This window comes from Rattus norvegicus, chromosome 8 (genome assembly GCF_036323735.1).
Source record: "Rattus norvegicus strain BN/NHsdMcwi chromosome 8, GRCr8, whole genome shotgun sequence".
Lineage (NCBI taxonomy): Eukaryota > Metazoa > Chordata > Mammalia > Rodentia > Muridae > Rattus > Rattus norvegicus.
In genome coordinates this window covers 113,902,323-113,916,234 of record NC_086026.1, presented here as the reverse complement: position 1 = coordinate 113,916,234, position 13,912 = coordinate 113,902,323, and the positions used below count along the sequence as shown (strand labels likewise).

Here is a 13,912-nt window from a genome sequence, read left to right as displayed (position 1 = left end):
TCCAGTGCCTCATGCTCCCATTCTTATCGTCCCCCACAGCGTATGTTTCTGCCACCTCAGACAGACTTTGACCCCCCTCTTCTTTAGTACTTCCCTTTATAGCCATTCCCCAAAGAAGAAATAATTGCTGAAGATAGATTAATAGTTGTGTGCACCTTCTCATACCCAATTTATCTTCCTAACATTCTGACCCAGTTACCATCTGGTCTGTAGCCCATCCTATGAGCAACCCTTCCTAGGATGGACTTCCCTCTTTTCACTGCACTGTGGGGAAGGGGAGAGGGGAGGTTTAATTACTATTTCTGTAGAGAGACCCATGGCCAGGAATGAGTTAGATATCTGCCTACCTTGGTATTGTATGGAGTTCTGAAAAAAGTAGGGTACCATGGGAAAGGTCGTTCACTCAGACCAGCTTCAAGAATTGCCACATGCTAAGCAGATTAAGGACTCTGGGAATAATGCACTGGAGAAATCTGTTTAACTTTAACCTGGTGTATCAGGCAGCTGTTGACCCAGTGGTGCTTCCCCACAACCAAGCTCTCAACTGGCTTACAGACATCACGTGTTCTCATAGTCACAGATCAGAAAGATGCCTCTGTTGTGCGGTATCCACCAGAGAAGACTACTCAGACATGGGTTAAAGCCAATAGAAAGTTTTTATTAGCTGGCTGTCAAATATACTGGGTGTTCAGGATCCCAGGGTAGCTTCGAGCCTTTCTTGAGGTGAGCTTTTAAGCACAAAACCATGTGGGTTTCTGGGTTGACACACTTCAGTTAGGAAGAACAGTTGACCAGAAGCAGAACTACGGAAGCCGAAAAGCAAGGTTTGTACATTTAGCGATTTTCCCAGAACTCTATGGACTCTGATGGATTAGGCCTTTGTTTTAGTTTTGGCAGGTGGTGCGTGCGTCTATGTGCTGAGTTTTACGGCCTGAGTGGCTGTTCCACCATGGGATCAGTTATGCTAAGGTCTCAGGACCTAACAAGGTCTGGAGTCCTGTGATAACTATAACTTAACTGATCTGAGCTGGGCTTCTGAGAACCTTAAGATAAAGGTTACCTGGGTTTAACCTTAAACTGTCATTGAGTTCCTGCCAATTTCCAGAGTCAAGACTAAAGGACAGATACTCACTCAAGGGAAGATATTGAACACGTTCACGCCCCAGCTACTAGCAGGCTTCCTTACATCTCATTGGTCAGATCATGGACAAGCCAAGCCCAGAACTGGGCAAACTCTCACCTACACCAAGGTCATGGCATGGCCACGGGGTTGTAACTTTCTGCCCCTGACAATCCACTGGCCTTCTGCACTGTTTCTGCCTTGGCCCCACCCATATTCCCACTACCATCCTCAGAAGCTCTCAACTCCCTTCACCACAGGCAAAACTAATAATCTCTTCTGATAAAATTAGTTCCATGGAACGTTACTCAAGCTCTTCTGCACGAGATGCTTTGCCACAAAACGAAGCTTGCTTTCTGATGATTCACACAAGAGGAAAAAGACACAATGGAGAGAGCCTCCCAGACCTCAACCTAAGCATCCATGTGCATCATCTAAATGATATCACACAGACTTAGAAAACATTTGCAAGACTACACCAAAAAAAAAAAAATGATGTGGCAAGTCTCTACAGACTACATGTTCTTCTCACTTACAGGACCATGCCTTTGCCTCTCACAGCTCTCACTGGGAAACCACTGTCAACCTAGTGAGTAGATGTACACTAGGAGTTATCAACTCTCATACTGGTCAGTCAGAATTCCAGGGATCTAGCCTGAAAGCCCAGACTAGGCTGTGAGTGAGAGGTGACAGCTTCTCTCTGATCCAGTGGAACTCACTGTGAAGGAGATCTAAGCAGCAACGTGAGAGGAAAGTAAATCTGTAGCATCCTCTGAGTTGGCTGTTCCGGTTGGCAGAAAACAGTCATTGGATACAGCTAAGGCCCATTAGCTGAGCCATGAAAAGAACACTGGTCAATTTGGATCGGGGAAGATCCACCAGCTGGAGCTTGGAGACACCACAGATAGACTTGATGATCATGTACAAGGGATTGACTCTAGGTTAGAGCATCCCGAAATATGTGCAGAGGATGGTACGTCCTACCTATGGTGTGCTCGAGACTAGCACATGAGATGGTGTCGGATAAGCTAGAGGGACTTCTTAGTGGGGTTTTGAAACCCCTGTATGACGATATCCATGGTGTATATGCGAGAGGGTTATGTGGGTCACTGCATTTCCAAAACTAATTTCTTAGTGAAACGGTCCTACCTCAGAGCATCTTCAAACACACCTTGAGAAGTATGGAACATAGCAATACAAATCGATTAACTATTGCTGCAGATTATCTGATCACACTGTGAACCTCGGGATTGTGTTATCTACTTGTGGGGGGGGGGGAGTCTCTTGTTGTCGTGTGACTCAGTCCTAGCACACACCTTTAATCCAAGAGCTTCCTGTTTATTGTAAGCCGGATTAAATAAAGATTAAATAAAGCCAACCATGGGTCAAGAGGTAGAACAAGCCAACAGTTGACAGGGAGTGAACACAGGGAAAAAACACAGAGTGGGAGGAAGTCAAAAGGACAGATAAATGCATAGGAGGTAGAAAGGAGGGACACTCAGTTTGAAGGGATTTTGAGGGGGAAAGCTGGCTTTTCCTTTTGGGGTGTCAGCTGAGGAGGAAGGTCAATTTCTCCACCTCTCTGAGCTATCAGGCTTTCTCACCCCAGTATCTGGCTCCCAAGTCTATTGGTAAAATCCGATGTTAGAGATTTTGTTAAAAAAACAACAAACGATGCTTCCTACGAACAAGCTGCCCAGTGCCGTGGTAAAGGTGAACAGAAAAATGCAAATACGACAAGTTATGCAGTCATGAACTTTAGGATTTCCCTCATCTCTTCTCTCATTGTCTCTTTCTCTTTATTTCCCAAATGTAAGACAAGCAATTTTACCATAATTGAGCATCTTTCCTTTATTTCCTTGCACCGGACTTGCCGTGATCGATCTGAAACATTTATTTCCCCTGAGCAAGTGACGGGTGGCTATACCAAGAATATAAAAAGAAAAACAGTTAATGCCCAGCTTCATGGCTCCAAAATGGGATTTTGTAGCAACTTAATGGCTTATAGAAGCAAGCTTTTTTCAGGAGAAAGGGGATTTCCTAAATCTCTTTAACTCCTCAACTTAGTAAAGCTAAGCTAATCATACATGTCCCTCCACCTCTGTACTTCCCCTGTCTGTATGTGCACGGAAGTCACCTGGGATCCACGAGGACCCTGTAGAGCCTGAAACTGTATCTCTTATGAATCTCCAGATGATGCCTCTGGGCATCCAGGGACCATTTGTTCAGTGAGAGATCATGGCAGATTACCTTTGGGTATTCGATGGCTCATTGGAAGGCTCTCTTCACTCAGGTAGAAGAAATTTCAGTGCTGAGGAAGTGAAAAAGTCATGTCTCTCCCATCTCAATTGGGGGACTAGTGAGAGAGGGCCAGGGGGCAGTAAGGTGCACCTCAAGTTCTCCTCTTTAGATTTCAGACCAGACATCATCGGTGTGTGAAGGGGTAGAGGAAATGTCCTAAGGAGAAAAGACTCTGTCCAGGTGGGACTGTCAGTGCTGGGATGCGTTCGTCTTGGTTTTCCTCTGTTCCGAGGTGAGCCCTTAGCCCCAAATCAAACTGGATGATGACACGGGTTTCTACAAACTCTTCACAGATGCCTCTTGCTCCCAAGGAAGGCTTCGATGGTTTCCCAAGTCTCCTGAAAGTCAATCGGAGGAGTCTCACAGAGGCTTCTACAGGGGGGTGCTCCCACTAGACCCCAAAAGCACCAACAGTACCCCAAGAACCTAATAACTAAGCTAATGGGGAAACCTAGTGCAGCCAGAGAGATCAGACTAGTGGCCACAAATGCAGCCGATGTCAACAGTAATCACCAGCCAGCTGAGCACTCCCCAGGGGAACTGGTTGACCTTGGGCTTCCCTAACCCACGCAGCATCCCAGCCCCTCTGCCAAAGACACCAGGATGGTTCTAGAAAAAACCATCCTGACCCAAGAACCTCACTCCTAACACAGTGGGCAAGGCCACACAGACACACCATCTAATGCCACCCCCACTTAAGATATGCAGTGGCTGAAGACAAGAATCACGTGTGTGTTCTATTCAGAAGAAAAGATACATCACCCTATAAAAACTGGTTAAACTTGCTGGCCTGTGTTCAGTAAAGCTGGGTTCATCTGTGACCGGCTGCAGATTTATGACTACTCATAATTACTCGCCTTTGAGGACAGTAGCACTGGAAAGGAACTCATTTCTTCCCATCTAAACTTCCCCTTCCTTGTTTTCTGGAGCTTCAGATTAATTAGCTGTAATTTCACTTTTCTCTTCCTCCGATATTTTTATGGATGTGTGTCCTGACCCACTGACAGGTGTCTAAGGGAAATAAATGCCTTCTTACAAGAATTCACAACACACTAGGAGACTCTAGGTAATTAAATAATGCTCCCTCTGAACTCTCTGTCAAAAAGAAATGTAGAGGTGTTCTCTGAGAACCTCCCTGGTACAGCGCTGGTCCTGCCCAATGAGTCTCGTGCTTGCTCTTGAGTCCCAAATGGGAAATGATTTGACCTGCCCAAAGGATTCACGGACGGGATTTATGGCACCCCTCCTGACCCAGCAGCAGAGAGAGAAACGGTGTTGTCATAAAACGCCCACAGAGAGGGGGAGGGAGGAAAAGATAAAAATTCTGACATTACAGCCATGCCTCTCAGTAAAAGCACCTCAGAGAGTGGAGAGGATTTCTCGGGGTTTCTGTGATGTCTCTGATGTCTCCTGTATCCCCATTCTCCTTCCCACAGTGATGGTGAAGCTTCTGTGCTTTCAGCCTCCGCCTTCAACCTCATTCCCATTCCGATGAGAGCCATCTCGGCAGAGATCTGCCGGGACCAGTGGGGAAGCAGTTTGCTCTCAAGTTGCTCAGAAGAACTTGATAAGAAGGGAGAGGAGGAGGAAGAGGAGAAAGAGGAAGGAGAAAGGAAGGGGAGAAAGAGAGAAGAAAAGAGAGAGGAAGGGAGGGAAAAGAGAAAGAAATATGAGATGGTTCAGTCAGTAAAGTGCTTGCAAACACAAGGACCTGAGTTCAAGCCCCAGAACTCACATTTAAAGGGGGAGAGGAGGTGGCTTTGTAATAAAAGTGCTGGGTTGGCAGAGACAGGCAAATCCTTGGGGCTCATTGGCCAGCTGGCCCAGCATAATCTAAGAGCATCAGGCTTTGTCTCCAAAAATCGAGGTGGACGGGTCCTGAGGAATGACACACAAGGCCATCCTCTGGCCTCCACATGCATGCACACACATCGTGTGCACCTGTATGCACAAATGGGGGCATGTGCACACACAAGCACATAGGTATATACACAAAGCCAGAAAAAGTTACAACATTCTGTTGTGTCTCTAACCCAAATACAAGCTGAGGGTTTGCAAATGTCCTGAGAAAATAGGAAGCCTTTTACAAAGCTTACTTGAAAAGGCATGGTATTTTAGACAATTACGTAAGTAAGCACTAGAGAGCAGGGACGGGGGAGGCAGGGAGGCCGACAGGTGATTATGCATAAAAAGTAAAAAGCACCCATGCCGAGAGAGACAGGATAGACAAAGAAAAGTCTACACACTGAGTCATAACTCCCCCCAGGGCTGTTTATGAGAGCTGATTACAAGCCCATGAGTGGTTAGAAGATGTACTTCTGTCTTTTGCTGTCTAACTTCCCAGCTAATTGGACCTTGTTCTCATTGCAGAATCCTCAGCTAACCCTTTTATTATCGTCATAAAGATCTAGGTATACTCATATTTATCCAGACAGAAACTAAGCACACCCTACCATATTCACAGTGTCAAGACTATAGTGCCCCCCCAGCTGGTGATAGGAAAAAAATTGGACATCTGCACCCTGCCCTCTTCAAAATTAATGACACACGCCATTCTTAAAGAAAGAGGGCTGCATTCTTCTTCAGAACATATGGAAAACCATCCAGGAAAAACAAAGCTCACTTACGGCCAAAAAGTGGGTTTTATCCCCCAATACATTATGTACAAGTACAGTAGCCTCCTGTCAGGCCTTACACACACACACACACACACACACACACACACACACACACATACACGGTACCCACTGGGGTCACTTCATGCCCTCCTAGCCTTTCTGAATCATCCTCATCCATTAAGGTTCAGATCAAATTTCACTTCCTTAAAGAAGCCTCCCTTGGCCACTCAAGCCTCCATTGATCTCTCCTTCCACAGAAACTTCTAGAGCAAGTATCGATTGTTCTGTAATTGCAGTATTTAATCACATACTGTCTTGTATCCCTTAAGTTCGTTTTTTAAATGCAAAGGCATTTTCCAAAAAGAGGTGGAAGATCTTGCTACCAAATTCTCAATAAGGTTTCTCAATAAGGGATTGGGTTCTAGGCTTTCCCATAATCATAATTTAACTCATTTTTAAATTATATGGTTTATTGATGGAAGCCCACTGTTTCCTGCTCTTACCACAGCAATGGACCACTGGAACACTCAGTGCAGAAAGCTACCTGGGAAGAGGCTCCCAGAGCCGCCTGATAAGCCCACTCTTAGCACTCACCCCGACCCAGCTCCTGGTTTGCCAGCTGTCCCTGTAGCTCCTCTCTCCACTCACTAGCAGGGCATTGTCATCTCTCCTGAGAGACAGCCGCCTGCCCTCTGCCTCAGCTCTCCTGGCTTAGAGATGCTTATGTAGAAGTGTTCTTTGCAAACACTCCCCGGGATGCCAGCTCTTTGCTGCAAAGTTAACATCTGCCTGATTGATAATCTTGGAGCACAACGCCTCTCTGAGCCATTTAGCAGCTCTCTGCTGCCCCCTTCTGGCAATTTTGTGACACTGCGTCTAATCTTTCAAGGAACTCAGCCTCCCAGCTTCAAATTCTAGTTGCATTTTGTAGATGGGGGGAGGGGGATGCTAATGGCAAAAAACAAACAAAACCCCATTTTAATATCACATGAGAGATGAAAGCTTTCAAATTTACCTACATTTTCTTATCTATTTCATCTTTGGCTACTCCAATCAGCGTCCTCTGCATCATTGGATACTAAGTTTTGCCTAAAAGCAGTAGTCGCCAGATTTCTGTATCAGACACGTCTGCAGATGCAAGATTCGTGTATGTTTAAACCTATGTGCTCTCTCATTCATACAATGCAAAAGTTAAGCCTGATAGTGCACAGTGGTTAGTTCACAAAGATTAGTGTATATGATTGACCGAAAAGCTTGTCGAAAACTAAAATTCCTAAGCATCTCCCAAGAGAACCTGATTTTCCAAATGGAGCCCAGAGACTCATTTTTAACCGGCTCCAGGTAATTGGACAGACCGTGGCAGACATTGGTGTCCTAACCATCTTCTCCCCCGATGAATCCATTCCTTGATTCAGCCATAGACAAATAATCTGGGGTTTAGAAACCAGCGCTGCAGATGTGGGGGGAAGGGAGGCGGGGAGGAGACACGCTTCTCGGAGTAAGCATTCGAGTACAGCTATCAGAAATTCCCTCTCCTTTGCAGTGTGATAATTGCAGTGCCCAAAGTACGCCTGACGACAGCATCTGACACAGGGGAATATGACAATGTAATAACGCTCTGTTCCATAATTTATCCCACAAGACCTCGCATCACATTGAGCCACCTAATCACTGAGTCGGCGAAGATTAAGCACCCACAAACAACTATTCAAAACACGTTGTGGCTCTCTCACTTCATTAGGCCCAGAGATGAGGTCTCGAAGACGTTTTGTTCCTTTCAATTATTTGCTTATGCAAATGACGAGGTACCAGACCAACCTGATTTCTTAATGGTTTGTTTAGCAGAAACTTCTACAAGTATCGTGGCTGCTAAAGCTAACTTTTCTTCACGTCAACGGTGGTGCACCGTATTAGCGCTTAGATCGTTGTTGAGGTGTAGATTCGTTTTCGGGTCTAGCGTGCACGCCAGATTCCGTGGTTTCTGTGAGTTCCGGTGAGAGCTAGAGCCGTGCCTGCACTAACCGGCTCGCTCACCTGCTCTTGCTTAGCTGCTCTTCTCATCGGTTTTCAGGTTCCTCTAATTAGGCATCCCAAGAGCTTTGTCACGGTTGGTACCTCTGGCAAATTAGTCACCAACTTGGTTGCCTTAATTTGGCTTTCAAAGACAACTTAGGTTGCGTGAACCTTCAAACCTCAGAGGCTAGAACTTCGCTCACAGCCGGCGAACGCTGCTGTTCTCTGAGCATGCGCCGTAGGAAGGGCACTACGTTTAGGCTGTGCAGCAACGCAGACCACAACTACTTCGCTTTCCCAGCCTTCAATCACCTTTCCCCACACCCCAGACCACGCTGCTGCTTTAACCTCTAAGTGCACTCTTTCCTCCGCTCTTCGAGAGGCAGATTTGAGGCTTCCTGCCCCAGCTTCACAAGTGACCTCTTCAAGAAGCAAGCCTCAGCATCAGTTCCCACATGGTCTAGCGGTTAGGATTCCTGGTTTTCACCCAGGCGGCCCGGGTTCGACTCCCGGTGTGGGAACATGAGATCTTTAGCTGGATCCTGAGATGAGCTCTTTAGTTGAGTGTTGGAATGTAAGACTTGACTCTTTAGCTGAGCCTTGAAGGAACCAACTGAAAAGCAGAGAATTTCTCTGCCGATTGAGGCCAACGTGGTGCACAAAAATAATAAGAAAAAAAAAAAAAAAAGAAGCCCATACAAGAAAGACTCAATGCTCTCTTGTAAAGTCCGCTTTCTTATTGTAATTTGTTATCATTCACTTGTGTTTTTCGTACTGTCATGTATTAACTAGTTTTTGTAGTGCTTGGGATTGAGCCCAGGGTGCCACACTTGTTAGGAAAGCACTCCAGCACTGACCATCCTGGCTTTCTTTAATTTTTTATGTTTAGACAGTGTCTCACTAAGTTACTCAGGAAACTCTGTAACACGAGCAAGCCTTAACTCACCGACATCCAGCCTCTGATTCCGGAGTAGCTGGATTTACAAGCCTGTGACACCCTGTAAAACTCTTCCGGGATTGGCAAACTGCACTGAAGGCAGGCTATGCCGGTTACAGCCAATTACCTGTTCAGCAACAAGGCTTGCCTTCAGCTTCTGCTCCGAGGATGGCTGTCTGTCTTATAATCCTGCAGGCAGCCCTTGTTAACCTGCCTGAGGAAAGGCAAGTTTTCGGTATACTTGGTCTTAACTCTGGCAAGCAGTCGTGCGAATTAAAGACATGACTGAGAGATTCCTGATTGGTGGAAACCTTCCCCTTATTCAACACGTGACCCGCTGCTTTCCCCGCCCACTTGCTTTATATTCCGGCCTCACTCGGGTTCTTCACCACCCCCAGCTATCTCCACTTGCTCACACAGTGGAGATGGAGAAGGGACTGATGACACTCTGCTGCTGGCTTTAAAGGACAACGAGCCAAAGACGGAAACAGACACTTTGGACTGATTCTCCCGAGAGGCTCCTGAGAGTGAAAGTTTTCCAGCTAACATTTTGCCTATAGCCCACTTGAATGGAGCTGAAACTTGTACTTCCAGAGCTCTGAGGGAAGAATGCAGACCAGCGTTGACCTGTGCTGTAGTGGACTCCCCCACCACTCGAGTGCACCAACACGAGTCATCTGGAGCTTCTATATAGATGTTAAGCAACTATACAGAACAAGCAAAGTATGGATCAAAGTTATCACTCGCTCATATACAGAGAGAAAGAGACAGACACAGAGAATAAAAGGCAGAGTTGCTGTTTCGTATTATATTATTATACGCTGTACACTCAATTGACATATTCGGTTCTGACGCCGATCTTAGTAAAGAAGGAACTATTGCTATCCCTGACACACATCTAAAAAGAAACCAGAGCTCAGTGAGTTAGCAAACTGGCCCGAAACCATTGCCCAGAGCTGAAACAAAACCATCAGAAGTCTCCCTAATTGCAATACAATGAGAAAGGGATCGTCCTTTCAAAACCCAATTTGCCCTAGAGTGAAACAAAAATCTATCAAGTGCCACATAATGAGTCTCACTTGTCATTTTCTGTTCAAAGAAAGATGAGACCAGCCTGTGCCTGTTTAATGAAAGCTTGGGTGCCATTCCTTTTCTTCTAAAGTGGCAAATAATCAAGAGCCTTTTGATTTTTTTTTTCTCTAGGGACCTCTGTGATGCAGCAGCCTTCAAGGAACCATCAAATGGAAACCAGGAGAAATCTCCATGTGCCTCCCATCCTTCCCTCCACAGGCACGAGTGATCACTCTGACCCAGCTCAATCCGACCGGTCTGGTTACAGTTGCATAGGAGAGTGAGCTCAGACTAAAGTGGCCAGCGTGCTCTCCTTATGTGCAGTTTGATTCTTCAGACGACAAGCAGCATACAGGTTTATTACTGACATACTTCAAGGGAGGGTGACTCTGTTAACAAACTGCTTCTCTTGCAAGCGTGATGACCTGAGTTTGATCCCCAGAACCAACATAAAGATGCTAAGTGTGTTGAGTCCCAATGCTGGGTAGACAGACAAGAGGATTCCCAGGTGCTTCCTGCCAGCCAATCTAGTCTAACTGATGTGCTCTGGACCAATCAGAGGCTCTTCTCAAAAGAGGCAGATGGCCTTCCTAAGGATGACACCCAAGGTTATCTTGAAAATAATGTGCCATACACACACGCACACAAACACACATACACACGTGGGGGTGACAGACAGAAACACACACACATACACATACACAGAGAGACACAGACACACGCACATACACATACAGAGAGAGACACAGACACATACACAAACAGAAATATGCACATACATACACCCACACAGAGACATACACATACACACAGAGACACACAGAGACACAGTCAGATACACAGAGACACACACGGAGAGACACTCAGATACATACAAACACACAGAGAGAAACACAGACACACACACAGAAAACTGATACATTTTTAATTTTTTGGAATATTTAATGTTAATATACAATAAACAGAAGAAAATTACTCTTTAACATTGTGATAGTTTTGATGTTTTGATGTCTGAGTTTAGTTCTCACAGGGCAAACACATGCCTACAAGGTGGCTCAGCTGATAGTCACCTGCGCCAAGCCTAGCAGCCTGAGGTCAATCCCAGGCAGCCACAGATCTGAGAGAGAGAGAGAGAGAGAGAGAGAGAGAGAGAGAGAGAGAGAGAAACCGTGTGTGTGTGTGTGTGTGTGTGTCTATGTCTGTGTCTGTGTGTTGGTGTGTGTCAGGGTTCACAAGTTGAATTTGTTGGCCATGGGGAAAAGATACAGTGGTTAAGGGGTGCATCCCTGTCCTTAGAACAGATGGTCCTGGGGTACAGTCGCCCTTACATCTTGACAAACAAATTTGAGATCAAGTCATCCTCACTCTCGGAACCAGCTCAGAAATACACCCTTGAACTCACTTAGCCTTCCCTTTCAGCCACACTTCTACCTCGTCCCCATTTCTTGGGTTCAAAGCCATGTGCACATGACGTTTACCGAATGTGTGCATGTGTGCATACACACAAATAAATAAAATAAATAAATTGTTAACATTTTTGAAAGAATTCACACCAAACATGGTGGTTCTTGCCTCTAATTTTAGCACCTGGGAGACTAAGGTTAACCTGATCTACATATCGAGTTCCAGGTCAAGCACGAGCTATACCTTAAGACCCTGTCTCAAATGCATATATGGTACATATATATTTCAGAAGTCAGGAGGCAAAGGCAGAAAGTTGGCGAGTTCAAGTCCAACCTGAACTATACATACCTGTGGTTTCAAAAGTCAGGAGGCAGAGGCAGAAAGTTGGTGAGTTCAAATCCAACCTGGACTATATAATGACTTTGAGTCCATAAGTAAAATAAGAAAAATAAACTCAAGTGCAGGTTTATGCCAGAGGTGACTCTAGGGTATCCTGGGAGAGGATAAGGAATGAGGAACAGGAAGGGGAAGTGGCTAGAAAAGGCACATCATCGCCAAAGACACCCCTGTGAGGAAACAAAACAACTCTACCAGGGGATTCTGGAGCCAATCAAAAGGCATAGCAGCTCCCACATGCCTCACAGAAAAACACCAATGACCTCTTTCTCTGAATTTCCATTGGCCGTGTACATAAAAGTCTCTGGCTGCCAGAAAAACTCTTGAGAAAACACGTGCAGAGGCTGACCGTTGGAATCAGGCCAAGATGGACTATTGAGGTAGAGGCTAAAAGAGAAACTGAGAGGGCATCTATATTGTCTGCTAAGAACTCTAGGCCCTCGAACTGAAGGAGAAAGCACGCACAGCATTAACATTTCAGACTCCAACCCAGGAAGCAGGTATGAGATGGAACCATGGCTGAAAAGGAGAGTTGTGTGCGCTCAAGGGCGTATTTATTTCTAAGATGGCCGCCGCATGGGAACTCGTGCAAGGATGTTTTGATCTCAAAGTTGTCTGTCAAGATATAGGAGGCGCTGCATCCTAGGACCATCTGTCCTAAGGAGAAGAATGCACCTCTCAACTATTGAATCTCTTTAGCCTGCTTAAGGAAAACTGACTCTCCCTCCTTGAGAAGCCATTAACTGTTCACAGCTCCTCAGTTGGGGCAAGGGGTGGAGGGGACACCTTAGCTCCCTTCCCTTTTTCTTTCTTTTTTTCCTCTTTCTTAATTACTTTTCCATTGCTGTGATTAAAACACCATGACCAAAGTCAATTATGGAAGAAAGCATTTAATTTGAACCATCGCGGCAGGGATCGTGACAGCAGGCAGGCAAGCATGGTGCTAGAGTAGTAGCTGAGAGGTTATATCTTGATCCACAAGCACAAGACAGAAGGGAAGCTAACTAAGAATGGCATGGCTTTTGAAACCTCAAAGCCTGCCCTCAGTGGCATGCCTCCCACAACAAGGCCACACCTCCAAATCATTCCCAAACAGTTCTACCCATCTGGGGACCAAACGGCAAATAGAGGAGCCTATGGGGAGCCATTCTCATCCAAACCATCACAACCCTTCATCCTAAAATGTTGACTGCCTTGACTTTGTGCGGCCAACCACAGCTGCTGTTAACTCTTGAGTGCAGAGTCTTGCGTTCAGCCCTTCTTGGTATCTGAGTCTTCAGTCTTACTTCCTTTGTGGTTCCTGAGCCTGGGGGAGGGTGTATGACACAATTGTCTTGATTGTGGCTGCACACCCCATTGTTACTTACTCTCTGCACGTTGACTGGTTGTGAGTTTTGGTATAGCCACCATTCAGAGCATAAGAGAGTAAATGTAACATAGTGACCCAGATTGGATCCTTGAAACAACAACAAAAAAGAGATTAACTAATGTTAATGGGAAAGGCAGGGACTTCTCTATACTATCTTTACAACTCTTTTTTGCAGGATTAAAAGTTATTTTAAGCTTAAAGAAAAGGAGTTGCAAAGGGTATGGACAATTGATTGATTGATCCTACAGAAAAAAAAAATAGAGGTACACATAAGGGGTGTGTGTGTGTGGTGTGTGTGTGTGTGTATGTCAGTATGTGTGTGTTTGTGTGTAGATGTGTATGTGTGTATATGTGTAGGTGTGTGTGTGTATATGTGCGTAGATGTGTATGTGTGTATATGTGTAGGTGTGTATGTATGTGTGTATATGTGTGTTTGCATGTGGTTTTGTGTGTACACAAAGTATGTGTATAGTCCCAATATATGTGACTATACTTGAGTTCTGGTGTTCGAAAAAGGATTGGTTTATGAGTCATGGGCCTGGGCTCCCCTGCCAGGGAGTCAATTAGCCAAGATATTTGCATAACCCTTAGAGCAAATGCTTCTATCGGTTTGGAGCTCTAAACAAGTGTTTGCTGTATCCTACTTGAGCATGAAGTTGCCAACTGAAACAAAAGCCTAACTC

The 13,912-nt window shown here is 45.4% G+C and overlaps 1 non-coding gene across 1 annotated transcript; it reads left to right on the top strand.

Annotated features, from left to right (window-relative positions):
- Window positions 1–8,501: 8,501 nt before the first annotated feature.
- On the top strand, window positions 8,502–8,573 carry Trnae-uuc4 (transfer RNA glutamic acid (anticodon UUC) 4). The gene has a single exon. It is a non-coding gene; the product is annotated as a tRNA-Glu (tRNA).
- The last annotated feature ends 5,339 nt before the right edge of the window (window positions 8,574–13,912 follow it).